This window comes from Dipteris shenzhenensis, chromosome 5 (assembly GCF_047967505.1).
Source record: "Dipteris shenzhenensis isolate YYH24624 ecotype China chromosome 5, Dip_SZ_1.0, whole genome shotgun sequence".
Taxonomy (NCBI): Eukaryota; Viridiplantae; Streptophyta; class Polypodiopsida; order Gleicheniales; family Dipteridaceae; genus Dipteris; species Dipteris shenzhenensis.
In genome coordinates, this window is record NC_141600.1 from 5,074,647 (window position 1) to 5,089,368 (window position 14,722).

Here is a 14,722-nt window from a genome sequence, read left to right on the forward strand (position 1 = left end):
GCTAACAAGTTTGCATAACGGTCTGGTGATGGGTTCTTGGAGATGGTTCCCTCCTTCAACGCTTTGACTATTTCTCAATTTGAAGTACTCTAGTTGCCCGTCCAAACAACCAGGCTGAACCAATTGTAAAATCACGCTGCCCTCGGCAATCACTCTCTCCTTCCCTCTGGACAAAGAGCATTCCACTGAACGTTTGTTACCAGCAACAAAAACCAAAGAAAAGCCGCTGGAACACCAATACTGTAGCACGAGAAGCGATCTTACTTACGTTTGTCTTTGCTGTCGAAAGTCCCCTCTCGATCGAAGTTCAGGGATTGCTCTAGCTCTCCAACGTCGTATGCTTCCGGTTGATCTCTGCCGGTTTCTGCCCTATAGGCATTTCTGCTTTTACAGTTGAATAAACGCAGCGTCAACGATAAGTCTTTTACGCACTTCACAAGTTTCCACACAAATTTTACCCTATCACAATGCTTCTCGCGTATTCGACGGGTAGTGAAAGGCAATTTATCACTCCATAATATCCCAAGGTTTCAGAAAAGAAACGTATATTCCACGCATTCCTCTTGAGGGTAAGTAAACAAGGGAACGGTCGCATTCCGTACCTAGTACAGCTTGGGGAATTATATATGACCAAAACGTAGACCGATTCACTGGATACATCATGCAGGCACCATTTTAAGGGATAGCGCTTAAGCAATACATGATATGGGAGGAGCATCCTTGGGAGAAGCCTTGCATGCGATAATGCGAACTGGGTGCTACCAGAACCCGTTGTTCACTCCTATCTGCCATCAATTCTCCACCATTCTTTCGCTTCCTTGTGTAAGACTTTGCTTGTCTAGATCGAGTCGTCGCAAAAGAGAGGAGGTCCAATGCCTAGTCACAACGTAGGTTCCAAACTCGCGCATATCCATTTTGCTCAACTCTTAACCTCTACAGAATCTGGCCAGTTTGCGTCGTTTCTAGCTATACTCAATTGACATTGCCCAATCTCTAGCTATCCTCAATTGATATTGCCCAATCTCGGTGTCGTCCAAATCGTTGAGCCAAATAATCATCTTTTGAGGTGATGCGCTCGATCTAGGGGAAGAGTTTCTCTCTTGCTATCGCTCGATTAGCCGCAGCGTTTCTTCCATTTCGCCTCAAATGGCTTCTATAATCACTCTGTTCCGACAGCACAGGGCGGGTGATATTACAGTACGTCGCAAATTCGCGTAAAACCAGATTATCTGCTCTCCAGAATGGATACCTGTTCTAGTCTATGTGGCATGAACTAACCCGCGAGTTTCCCGCTCAGCTGTCTATCCTCCTCTCGCCCCTCAGACTACCAACTTCCTGCGGTGTCTGAGTCCGGGCTCAAGCGTGATGCGAGATGCTCTCCAGAATGGATACCTGTTCTAGTCTATGTGGCATGAACTAACCCGCGAGTTTCCCGCTCAGCTGTCTATCCTCCTCTCACCCCTCAGACTACCAACTTCCTGACGTGCCTGAGTCCCGGCTCAAGCGTGATGCGAGATTCCGATTGCGTCGCAGGGGTAGCATTGAGCAAGCTACGTGGAGAGAAACCGCGAGGATTGCTTACGACCTGTGTGCATCATCCGAAGGAGACTTTCAAGGCACGTTGTGCTTCGACGCACAACAGAGATGGTCTGCGCGCAGATCAGTTTGTCTAAACGTGACGAGAGCAGGAGTGCGCCGCGCAAGGAGAGTGAAGGTGCCGATTTCTAGGGCAAAATGAGTCGTCAGCATTCGGAAATCCACTACGATCTGTGTGTGTTGATCCAATTGGGAAGGACTAATAATGACGTACGTTAAGAAAGTGTTCGGGTTGCGGGAACGACATGACATGCATCATGATGCATCGCCAATATGGCAAAAAATTTGCATTCGTCACTGTGTGTCTCACACTCGTGTGAATCGGGCAGGCGAATATAAGTAGGAAATGTAGGTACTACGAAAAGGAAAGTCCAACCAAACAAATGAATTATAAACAATGGACGGTGCCGTGCGGACTCCAGAAGCACAATCCACTCTCCACTCCGCCGCTTATTTGCCGATTCCCTTTTCCTCTCAACCCCCAAGCAACTTTTGTAGCCCAGCCCATGTTGGCGAACACAATAGTTGCAACTGAACTAGTTACCTTGTTGCATTAAGATAGCCTCCTTGAACAAGTTTTGGTTTTGTGAGCCCTCATGAACAACTTTTACAAAGGTGGCCGCCAAAGTGAATACTTAGCTGTTCTATCTTGGTTTGCTACTTGGAAATCATTATTTTCCATACAATTCTGACATGGGAAGATCACTTGCAACTTGTGCTATTATCCATACCCTTGTTTCTACCTCTTGCCTCATAATATATGCTTTGAGAGCTAATGTAAGTACTTTCTTTGCCTTATCATATATATCAATGGTACTCTATTCATCTCTTTGTTTTATCTATACAACAGTACTGTTGTGACTCCACCAAGATGCATAGTTTTGAATTGTTTCCTCTTATATCGACTGAAAAACTTGTAGACCATTTATTTCAACCCTTTCTCTATCAATGATAGGGGCTCACTTTCTAGCCACAATTCTTGAGTTAGATCAATGTAAAGATGCAATATGGATGTTCAAGTTCCCATTTATTGTCAAATTATTTTCATAACTCAATTTTCATCTATCAAGAAGACACAAAATTAACGTGGATTACTATGTCTATTCAATGCTTTACTAACTTGTTATAGAAATGTCTTTATAAACCCCTTCCCATCATGTATCCATTTGAGTTTAAAGCATACCCTAATTTGCTCCATTATTTCATTTGCCTTTCACATCACCCAATAACATCATACATGTTTTTTATGATTTCCTTTCATTTGCATATTTTCTTCACATGCCTCCATGCGTTTTAGTTATCTTAACATTGTGTTGAAAACTTCCTCATCATCAATAACCCTTGTGTGTATGGCCAACAAAGAAAAATCCTAGCTTGACCTCAATACAAATTCAATGAGCTAAAAAAATGAGAGCATGAAAATGTTCTTATTTCTCTCATTATTTTCTTGTATCCTTCAGATAGTGGATGATGATCCTACACCCTATGGATGTCTTGCATAATACACGTTGCAATTTGTTAATTACATAATGGCAATGTCATTTGATGGATAGTGGCATGTCACTAGAGCTAGGAGTGTGCCTTGGAGCCAAATGTGCCCAAGATGATTGTAGAGAATGAGGAAATAGAGTCATATAAAGGGAATAGGGTTGGCCCTCCCTTCAAAAGTTGGCATGTGTAAAATGCCAAATGGTTGACTTTGTTCTTCACTTGTTGGTTGCACACATTGGAATACAAGCTCTCATTCTCCTCTTTGGAGGTGTCCCTTGTTCCCTCATAGTGCCTTTTGTAATTGCATGTTCTCTTATCCTCTTCCCTTCTTCTTCTCCTCCACTCCTTTCTCCACTTCCCTCTCCCCTCTCCCACTTCTTCTCCTTATGGATTCACGATCGCAACAAGCTGCGAGTCGCTAGAGTGACACTAGTGGATGGCATTTTCTTGCATTGCTCTCAACCCAGAGTAGCTTGGAGGAGTACTCCGTTGGTGTTCCTACAAGATCCTCATGACACGTGAGTACAATTGTTGATGTCTTGTTAGTGTAATACCATGCAACAATACCCCTCAAAAGTGGTTTTGAAGCAGTTTTTTCCCTTGTAGATCTGTAGATGGAAATCAAACAAGGAAATGTTTTGTGTTTTGATATATAACAAGGCACATGAATTTCTTAGGACGTATAATGTTTAAGCCATTCTAAAAAAGCATATCCTTAACTTAAATGTTGAAGATTTCCCATATTTATGAAACTCTTTTTTCTTGAGATGTGATGCCTTCTCAATTCTAATTTACTTTTTCATAAATAGACAAAATCCTTTCCTTCTTTGTCCCATGAAAGAGTGCTTCCCCTCTATGAGACAAGGGTAGTTGAGGCTAAATTTGTACAATTGCTTTGCTCCTTGTTTAATTCTTGCTAAAGTTTCCATGAATGTCGAATTTGGCTCCATTTTTTACCATTTGAACTAGTCTCTAATAGTTCTATGTGATAGTATGCTTTGTTGCAAATCTGATTACTATTTAAGATTGGAAAAAACAAAGTAAGTGAGGACTCCAAGGAGGTGATCCCTATCTTTTTACATATGTTTTACTTGCATGTACATGTGGGGACGTTAATAATTGCATGCACCTTTGTTTGTATCATCTAAATCCCAATGCATCCACCATGCTTACTTTATTTAACAAACTTACCATTTTTTATTAAATCTAAATAGACTTACCATTTATTTAATAGACTTGTATCACCTAAATTCCAATGCATAAACCATGCTTAGTTTATTTAATAGACTTACCATTTTTTTCTTTCTTATTATTGATACATCTACTTATATCCAATGCAAATGATTTTGATAGCCTTAACCAACCAAAGTAAGTATACAAAGCCTAAATAGAAAGAGGACACACGTGTAACTCCATCCAATGTTGCATCATTCTCTATGTTAATGAAGGTAGCCACCAAAATATCCCTTTTGCTCTATCAAATTTCCTTATCATCAAACTCTTCAATCTTAGAGAGGCATTGCTTATTGATCTAGTTGGAATTCTTATTAGACTTCAAGAATTCTCTTCATGTAGATTGCTACCATTGAGCTTGGATTTTGTGTCAATGAACTCAAAGCCCAAGCAACTCATTGTATAGACTTAAAATTATACTTGCTAGCAAATTCGTTAACCTAGAGAGAGCTTATCTACATGCACTTTGTAGTTTGAGGATTATTTTCATGTCCGTTGATTTCATTGATCTCATATAATCCTTTATAAGTCAACAACTTGTGATTGTAGGCTCAGAATCAAATTCATTCAGATGTACAAAAATATATCTCTTGTAATTAAGGCTTCCAATTAAACTTACCTACACTTGAGAGCGAATCACTTCTTTAAGCATGACCAGTCTTGTCATTCACAAAAAAATTTATTGTACATTGAACATTGCATAAGCTTAAATAACCATACATTAGTTCGCCCATAGAGCCTTCCATCTTTGTTATGTATTTTTCCACGATAATATACATTATGATTTTCATAATTTTTTAGAACATTCTGTGAGTTTAAAGAACCATAAATTGGTTTGCCTACAGCTACATTATGCCTTCCATCTTCATTATGTCTCTTTCAATAATAATATGCATTACATTCTTCATTAAATATCAAAAGTTTCTCTCTCATCTTGAGAAATGATAGACTCTATATCATGACCTTTCCTACTCGTAATGTTGCATAATCATTGCTAACTTTGTTGCCATCCTATATAAGTTTGCTAACCTTCATGGACAAAATGAGTTTTTCTAGATGTTCCAATTGTTGTATTTTTTGTATGCCACTAATTTTTTGCCAAATGAAAGCATTTGTAAGATGCTTCCATATTTAAAATATCCAGCTTGAAGATGCATATTTAGAGCAATATCATGAAATATTACTAGCCCCTATCCAACATAACATATGCTGCATTGAATGTAGTGTATGTCGCAAATTACCAAGGGTTTCCATATCTTCGAATGTGTAATGGATCTCATCTAGTGGATGAAACACCCTAGAAATAATAATTACAAAATTTCCATGACCACATTTTTAAAGTGACACATGGCATTAAGATAAGTAGAATACACTACTAAAGCGTTCCTTCATGAACATTTAATCACATCCATGCTTGAATCGAATATGACACCAATGACATTGTAGATTATGTGCAAGGTTACTATATGAATAAATAAATAGAAAATGAGAAGGATCCAATTATAGTGGATAAAGTTGTTTTTTAAAATCTTATACCTATGAAGAAGGAATATCAAGTTGCACAAGAGAGACTCTGGGTGTTGCAAAAGCTCTTCCACAAGCTAGATTTATTGGAATTGACCTACTTGGCTGCTGCATGTTTGCCTTTGAATTGTTCAATGTATTCTCATGGCTTATGTGTAGTTTTACTTGCCTCTTACCCTTGGTCTTCTCAAGATATTCACAAGTTCATCGCTAAGGTTATGGAATGCTTTTGGAGCACCAAGCACAATTGTAAGACTCTCTGCCTTCTTTAGTAAGACATGGCAATATAAGAAGAGTGAATACATGATGGTAGCCCTCCTTTAAGGATGATTAGAGATAAACATGTACCGGTCTAAAAGGTAGGGCTGGTACATCATCCAGATGGCATGACTCTACTAAGTGTCATCGCATCAAGAAAGCCGAAGAAAAGTCACGCCTCTCATAAAATACGTGCGGGCCTGAAAGGGAAAGCCAAGCAGTTGGACCTAGGTCATGAAGAAAGGGTGCTTGGAAAAGATGTTGATAATCCTAGCAATCTCCTCCCAAATAATCCTCACCTGTCTATAGTCCCATATGCAATGTTGAATTGATTCCACCATAGAGTGGCAATGAGGACACACAGAGTCCACCCCAAACTTGGATCTCTACAAATTGACTGCAATCCCACCATGAATTGAACTCATGTAATCATGCAACAATCACCAATAGGGCTCCCATATTCTTCCAAGGAGGGCTATCATCAATGGCTCCTGTTTCCAAGCATGCAATGAGTTGAATCATCACGTTGAATAAGTAATATATCCTTAGGATGGGAAGTGAAAGGTTTTATTTGTGAGAGAACTAAAAGTCAAGTGGACATCCCAATTTTTTTTGACATATCTTATGTTGTTGCTTGTAGGACAATAAGGAACTTGCATATCTTTTGGCATACCCAAGAGCATCTACATGTACATGGAAGATAACATCCCACCTTGGTTGCCTTAGAATTGGAGTAGCCATTGTTCGGTTCTTCAATTCATGGAAAATCATAGTCAACTCAACATTCCACTCAGACTTGGCATCTATCTTTGTCAACTCATACAAAGGAGCTGCAATCTTGGCACTGAGTCTTTGATAAAACTGTGATAGAAACTGATAACCCATAAAAGAAACAAATTGAGTTAGACTCTGAGGCTCAGGCATCTGCTGTATAGCTTTGATGTTACCTGCCTCAGTTCATATGCCTTCTTGAGAAATGACATGACCGAGTAGTATCCTGACTCGAACACCATCTCAACTACAATGAGGCACACACTACTCCAGTGGAGATGATACAAAAAGTGATCACGATGGCAGATGGTCCGTCTTCCAAATTAGCATGCAGTCGGTGATTTTGACTAGGGACCTTAACGAGATGAAACTCATAGACCTTAAGCTTTAAAAGCACTTTTATTTTTAGCTCAATTGGGTCAACGTTTGCTTGGGTGTAGCCAATCACGAAACTATTTTCGTGACCATTTTAGGACCGTGAGGCAATGCACTTCTGGGTAAATATTTGAATTTTGCGCAGACCCTCGCTCTCGCCAAAAAATTTTCCGACATCATGAAGGCACACTAGCATAATAATGAGACACAATCTATTTATTCAGAACACCGCATAGCTCGACACATGGCATCTCTGCACTACTTTGTGCAATGCAGTCTCTGGACTAAGCCGCCTGACCACTTAACGTAGCCTTCCACATATTTGCCACTTAATTGAAGGTTGGCTTGGAGAGGCCACCGTGCTAGTTCTTGGCATAATAATTAGATGCAATCTATTAGTTTGAACACCACCGCAGCGCAGTCTCTGGCCTAACCACCTGTCATCGTGCAGCCTTTTGCTGCCTCTTTGCCCGCATCCCATGCAAATCATAGGTTGACTTAGAGAGACCACCGTGCTGGTTTTTGGCATAATAATGAGACACAATCTATCATTCTGTTCATCACCTCAGCGCAGTCTCTCGCCTAACACCCTATCATCGCCCAGAATTCAAGGTTGTCTTGGAGAGACCACCGCGCTGGTTCTTGGAGTTATAGCTCCGTTATCTATTTTTACGTATTATAAAAGGAGGTCTATGACGACCTGCACACTGGCAAATAGAAGGAGATCTATGACATCCATCGTGCTTATTCTTGGAGTTATATATTTGTGTACCAAGGAAAATGTATTCCATTGTGCAGCCAAGCAAAATGCAATTGACGATATGGCCCTTAAGAGGTCCCCTTTACGGGCAAGGGCCATATCGACATACCACTTCTAACCACCAGTGGCATTCTGGATATGTATAATGCATGTCAATATGGCCCTTTCCCCTAGAGGGGGCCATATCATTAATTGCATTTTTTGAAATTTTAATTGTATTTTTCTAGATGTATCTCTATGCAACCACAACGGTGGGTCGTTGGAGTTATTTCGGTGGGTCTCATAAATGAAGGAAATTGTAGTCCTTCTTTACTGGTATTTTTTTCCATGTTGTAGTAAATATAAATGAGGGAAAAAGTACAATTTATTGAGTGAAAATTGAGCAAAAGAGATTACAATGTACATCTACGTCCAATAACAGGTTATTTAAAAATTAACAACTTATACTGAGCAAACATTGAACTGAGGATCTTACATTTATAAAAACTAGCAATTGCTGAGAGCCTTAGAGGCTAAAAGATTACAACTAGCAACCATAACCATTCAAATATAAAAGTTAACAACAGTGCATACTGAGAACCTCAAATTGAACAAAAAGAGATTACATAAATGTAATAAAAACTCAACAATTGCTGAGAGCCTTAGAGGCCAAAACTTTACATCCAATGAGCCAAAATATTGTTGAGAGCCTTACAGGCCAAAAGATTACATCCAACCATTGTTGAGAGCCTCGCCTGAGTAAGAGGAAATTTGTAGAACTCAGTTTTTTGCTAGCCTAGCTTGTTGCATTAAAAAATTTTAGGGAGCCAAAGGAGGATACGATGGAGAGGCCGAAGACTGTGCACATTGCCAGGACTCAGATTATTGCCCCCCCAACAAGTCGAGAGTACTCTGCTCTGAAAATACTGAGGTCTTCATCAACATATAGGGGGCACCCATACAACACATCCATAAAGAGGCCCTCTATGAGCATGTCATCTAAGGTGGTGACATGCAGATGTGGGGGAAATCGAGTGTGGGAACGAAGGGTCTCCACTAGTGCTAGCATTTCTACTCCAAACGAGTGCAACGCAATCACCTTATATGAGAAGGTAGATAACATTGGGATCACAGAGCATCGAGGGGAGGTGGTAGTACGCATGGTGAAGATGAGTGGGTGAGCAGTAGATTAGCAAGGGAGCAGATGAGTGATGAGAGTTAGAGGAGGGATCATGGAGCAAAGTAGAGTAGGGGCAGAAAAGAGCTGGAGGAGGGGTGTGGAGCAAAGAAGAAGAGCATGTGGAGAAAAGTAGCAGAGTAGGGGCAGATGAGAGCAACGTAGTAAAATGTCAAATGTCATGGATCTTATATATTATAAAGTTCGAGCCACTGTGGTGGTTGGAGCTCGGGTTCCATCCATATTAATTGTAGGCCACTGTAGTGGAATCTTAGGCGCCCCCTAAATGGGCTGGTAATCATGAAGCAGATGCCATGTGGTGGGTGAGTAGGCCACTCTAATGGCTAGTAATGAACTGCCAGCCTGGTGGAATCTTAGCCACGACAGACATGGCTGATGAGAGCCACCACCACCGGGCAGTAATTCCCACAAAGGTAAATCATGAAGCTCTAATCACTCATTATCATACACTCTAGTTCTCTACTGAGCATGTGAGCCTGGTGATTGGTAATTTTGACTGCACTCATAGTGATCATGCATGCTTAAGCTCGGTGGTGGGTGCGCAGTGGCTGGTAATTTTAACTACCAGCCCGGTGGAATCATAGCCACAATAAACATGGCTGTAATCACTCATTACCATGCACTCTAGTACTCTACTGAGCATGTAATCCCAGTGACTAGTAATTTTTATTGCACTGGTAGTGATCATGCATGCTTAAGCCCAATGGTGGGTGAGTGATGGTTGGTAACTTTAACTACCAGCTCGGTGGAATCGTAGCCACGACAGACGTGGTTGATGAGATCCACCACCACCAGGAAATAATTCGCACAAAAGTAAATCATGAAGCGTAATCACCTCGAATCCCTCATTACCATGCACTCTAGTACTCTCCTAAGCATGCAAGACTAGTGACTGGTAATTTATTGCACTTGTAGTAATCATGCATGCAGACCCGGTGGTGGTAATTGGAAGGTGAGTAATTGCAGGCCATTGTAGTGGCTGATAATTAACTGCCAAGCCGGTGGATCTTAGCTGCCACCACAGATGTGGCTGGGAATCTTAGATGCCACCACCTCTAATCACTCATTACCATGCAATTTAGTACTGCCACCTTGAATTAATCAAAATTTAGGCAAACCACCACAGTGACACTCACCTTGATAGTGCACTCGGGCTACAACCATTGCGGTGGCTCTCACCTTGACAGTGTAGTCAAGCTACAAACTACCATTCCATTCCCGTAACCATTTTGTCTTCTAATCCTCTCGACCATTTCATTCTCCCTTGCAATCAGATTGCAAACTCAGGCCTCCACTATTCCATTTCCTTCATTGTTTCATCTTCTATCCCTCTCGACCATTTCTTTCTCCCTTGCAATCGGACTACAAACTCAAGCCTCCACTGTTTCATCTTCTATCCCTCTCGACCATTTCTATCTCCCTTGCACTCTTCCTCTGCAACCTCTATCCCCTCTTGTAATGGACCCTGCACAGTCTTGGAGCTCCTCACACAATCTTTCCTCCCCTCTCCAACACAGTGCGAGAGCCTCTCCTCCCTTGATCTTGAAATTGTGACATATGGGAGCTCCTCACTCGCTCTTCAAAAGCCCAATTTGGATTCTCTCCAAAACTTTACCAGGTTGGTACAGGAGGTGAATGTGAAGGAGGGCAACTAGTATGTCAAGGTCAGAAGATTACCATCAATGAAAGTGTGATTGAAAATGCTCTAGTAATGTTTGGAGGCAGTTTTCAAGAACACTTGAAGCAGTAGAAGAGACAGGATATTCTAGATGTATACCCCAACACCTAGATTAGTAAAGATGGTGGAGTCAAGCTTTCTAGCTTGCAAACAGACCTCCAAGATATGTTGAAGAAGACCATTCACTTCATTCTTGATATGAGATATGAGAGGAACTGTGAAGTTCTAGTAGGTTCAAGCAATAGTAGAGCAACTAAAAGGACGTGATGTATCTTTTGAAGGGCAATCTCCAAGAGCATGTTAACCAACCTAAAGAATTGCATGGATGGCAAATCCCAATTGCCATATTAGTCTGTTGATTTGCCATTTGGGCAAAAGATGCAAAAGACAAGGAGCTCAAATTGAAGAAGGCCAAGACTGAGAGCCTGACTGCAAGGAAAAGGAGCCTAAAGGGAGGAACCAACCCCCTTCAGGAAAGGAGTAAGAAGGGCCGAGCGTGTAACCAGGAAGATCAAATCAAGGAAAGAGGAAGCTAAATGAAGGGAGGGGCCGGGCCCCTGTAGGAAGGAACCATCCCCATTCTAGAAAGGAGTAAGGAGGGCCAAGCCTACAATCAAGGAGCTCAACAAGGAGTCCTTGAGATGTAATATGAAGGAAAGGAGTTTTTGAGATGTAATCTATCTAATCTATGTGTAATCTATTGAATTGTTAATCTTCTCTAGAGTTTACTTGGGCAATGTTTTCTTAGCTATGTGACTAGATAGTGTCCTTTGATCCATGCCAAGGACCATAATGTGAGACGAAAGATTTCAATTTGACAACTAATGTGAGGCAAAAGATTTCAATTAGATCACTAATGTGAGACTGAAAGATTTTGATTGGTCAACTAATGTGAGATGAAAGATTTTGTGAGACAAAATATTTCAATTAGACAACTAACATGAGACTGAAGAATGAGAAGGTCGGGCTCAATGAACTCAAAGATTTTGGTCAGACAACTAACATGAGATTGACGAATGAGAAGGTCAAGCTCAATGAACTCTCTCCCTATTTAAGTGCAGTGTAGACACAATTAAGAGCCCATTTTTAAATCTAGCCCCAAAACTCTGTACATTGATCCAAACTCTGTACACCAATCCACCTACTGCGAATCTATGGCATACCCAAAAGTTTTTGGAATGCTTTTGTTCTATCTGAAAATGATGTTGGATGACCTCCTCATAGAAACTGACCTAGAGAAGGAGGAAAATAGCAGCAAGGAGGACATGCTTCAGTGGTGGGTGTATTACTTGGAGTTGGCCCCTACAGTGAATATTAATTTCCCTAGCTATTGTTTTTCTTGCTCCTTTAAGGTACTTGTCAAACTCATGATGTAGGTTTCTTTTGGTAGGACATGACGTGAAGATGTATAGAGCACAAAGACCAGGATGAAGAGGAGCCCCAGCAAAAGGAGGAGTTACTATGGGTGTACAAATCGGCAGAGTCAAGCAAGCAATATGTAATCTAAGTGTGTGAAGAGATTTTCCATTGTGCATCAAACTAGCCTAAAGAGCTAGAGATGCTTGCTATAGAGAGGCTGATAAAATAGTTGGGACTATGGAATTTCCTTGAGCCGCAAAATGTCATCGTATTTTGAAAAAATAAAAATCTTGCAAACATTTCTTGGACTTGTGGACTTTCTCATGGTGCTCGTAATACCTAATTTTCTATCGCCTACTTCTATATTAGTACTTAAATGTTTTAAGTAGCCGTTTGTCACTCCATTTGAACGTAGAGGAAAAACTTGAATTCACTTCCATGTCTTCACAGTTGCAATATTCTCACAATCATCACAATCCCTTATGATGCACACACTGCAGAAACAAGAAAGTTTTCTTGTTTTAATCAGTTGGTTGTTTGAAAAGCCCCATATGCTGTGTAAACCATGAACTCCTTTAATTTTCTTGCAATCGTGTTGGCTTCTCCTTTGCACTTCATCCACTTTCACTTCATGGAGCACTTTGTGTACTACAATATTCTTAAGGCTTTGTTTACAGTTTGTTGAATGCATGCCTCTAGAGAGGTTGGCTACAAGCCATGTTACAACATCATGGGGCATCATTGAGTTCTTCTTGAGGGCATGCTAATTGGTGTTTAAACAGAGCTTGCTTAATAGCAACACTACATCCATCATGTTTACCCTTGCCATGGCTAGATTCAAAGAAATTCCACATCATGTCTAGACCACCAGTCAGGGATTTGAACCTTGAGACGAAGTAGAATCCATGGGCTGATTTCAATCGAGTGGTAGCACCATCTGACGACACCCAATGTTGTTTTATATTTTTTGCATGGGGATTTTTCTTTTTCAACCATTCCCAATGTAGTATGAAAGCATGCTGCACAAATAAGGTGTCATGTTCCCTATCATCAGAAATGTAGAAATGGTACGTGCGTTGCACTGACCTAGAGTCTTGTGAGTTAGCAAAAGCAAACTGGCATCAGGCATGGAAGAATGAAGCAAATGACTATACGTGATATGCACAAGAATTGTTATCTGCTTATTGTACCAGTGAGTGCTTTGTATCTCATCTTGTTCTTGAAATGAATAATTTTCAGCAAAATCTACGATAGATACAATAGTGTCACGAGGAAAATTGGCAAGGCATGTCCTGAACTACTTATCCTGCCAGCTGGCCATGAAATTCTAAAGCACACATTTTGGGATGGATTGAACCACATGACATGTAAGCTCCCTTGGCTGAGTGCTCTTATATGACAATAGCCATCTCTTTTTATCAGATCCTTCAACATTGACATTTTCAAACCTCGTCCATTTTAGAGCAACATGGTTGTCTTCCCTCACTTCATTTGGATAGACATGAAATGTCTTCTTCAGCTTCACACTGTAGTGCTTCCATGTGCCATAAATGCATTCAATGCGGTGCCACTCACAGTCTCCCTTTAGACAAACCACTAGCTCCCAAAGAGACCTTAGGCTACAAAACCTACTCTCCCTTGCAACATAGGATGAGGATCCAAGTGGCCTAAAGATTATGCATTCATCGGGGAGGCATGGGCATCGATCCCCATGGAGCAATGCTCCAACACGACTAGATCTCAAGTTATTCATAGCTTGCTGGGCTAGGTCAAAGTCTATGTGTGTTTTGCAACAACAAACATTCTTGTCTTTGAGTTTCGGATGTACCAGGACTTACAATGCTTAAAGCTCCTCTATCCAATTAAAATGTCTGGATTCTGATCCATAAACTTGAGATACAACTCTGTCTCTGCTGACCCAACATGCGGGAACAATAGAACAGTGAGCCCCTTTTTTGCTACTACTAAAAGAAGACAAAACATAGTCTAATTAAAGTATGTAATGAAGCAAAATAATTTTTACCACCGCATTGGTTTAGGATAGTCACAATTTCAATCACCAAGCTGGTTTACGACACATTTAGGATAGTCAACCATCGGGCTGGTTTAGGACAGTCAACCATCGAGATGGTTTAGGACACATTTAGGATAAATCATCGCCGTGTGCCTCTTCAAGACACTTGGGTTCATCAGCATGGATCACTTCTGTCATCAAAGCATAGTTGACCAAGTGTTCCGGCGCCCTTCTTTGCTCCTCTAATCTCTTGGACCGTCAGTGTTCAGATGGTTCCTCCTCAATGGCTAGAGGTTCTCTGCCATCCAAAAGCTACTTTACCCACTTCGGAAATGGCTGTTGCCATTGTGGTTCTGTAGGCTCTTCTTCATCTTATTTATCTTGAATCCTCCCAAGCACCATTGGGGAGTTCGGTCTGCTGTTGGTGGTGTTACTGGATGGATATCTTGGTCCTGGTTGTCTGGGAAGGAAGCATCCTCCTCCAAT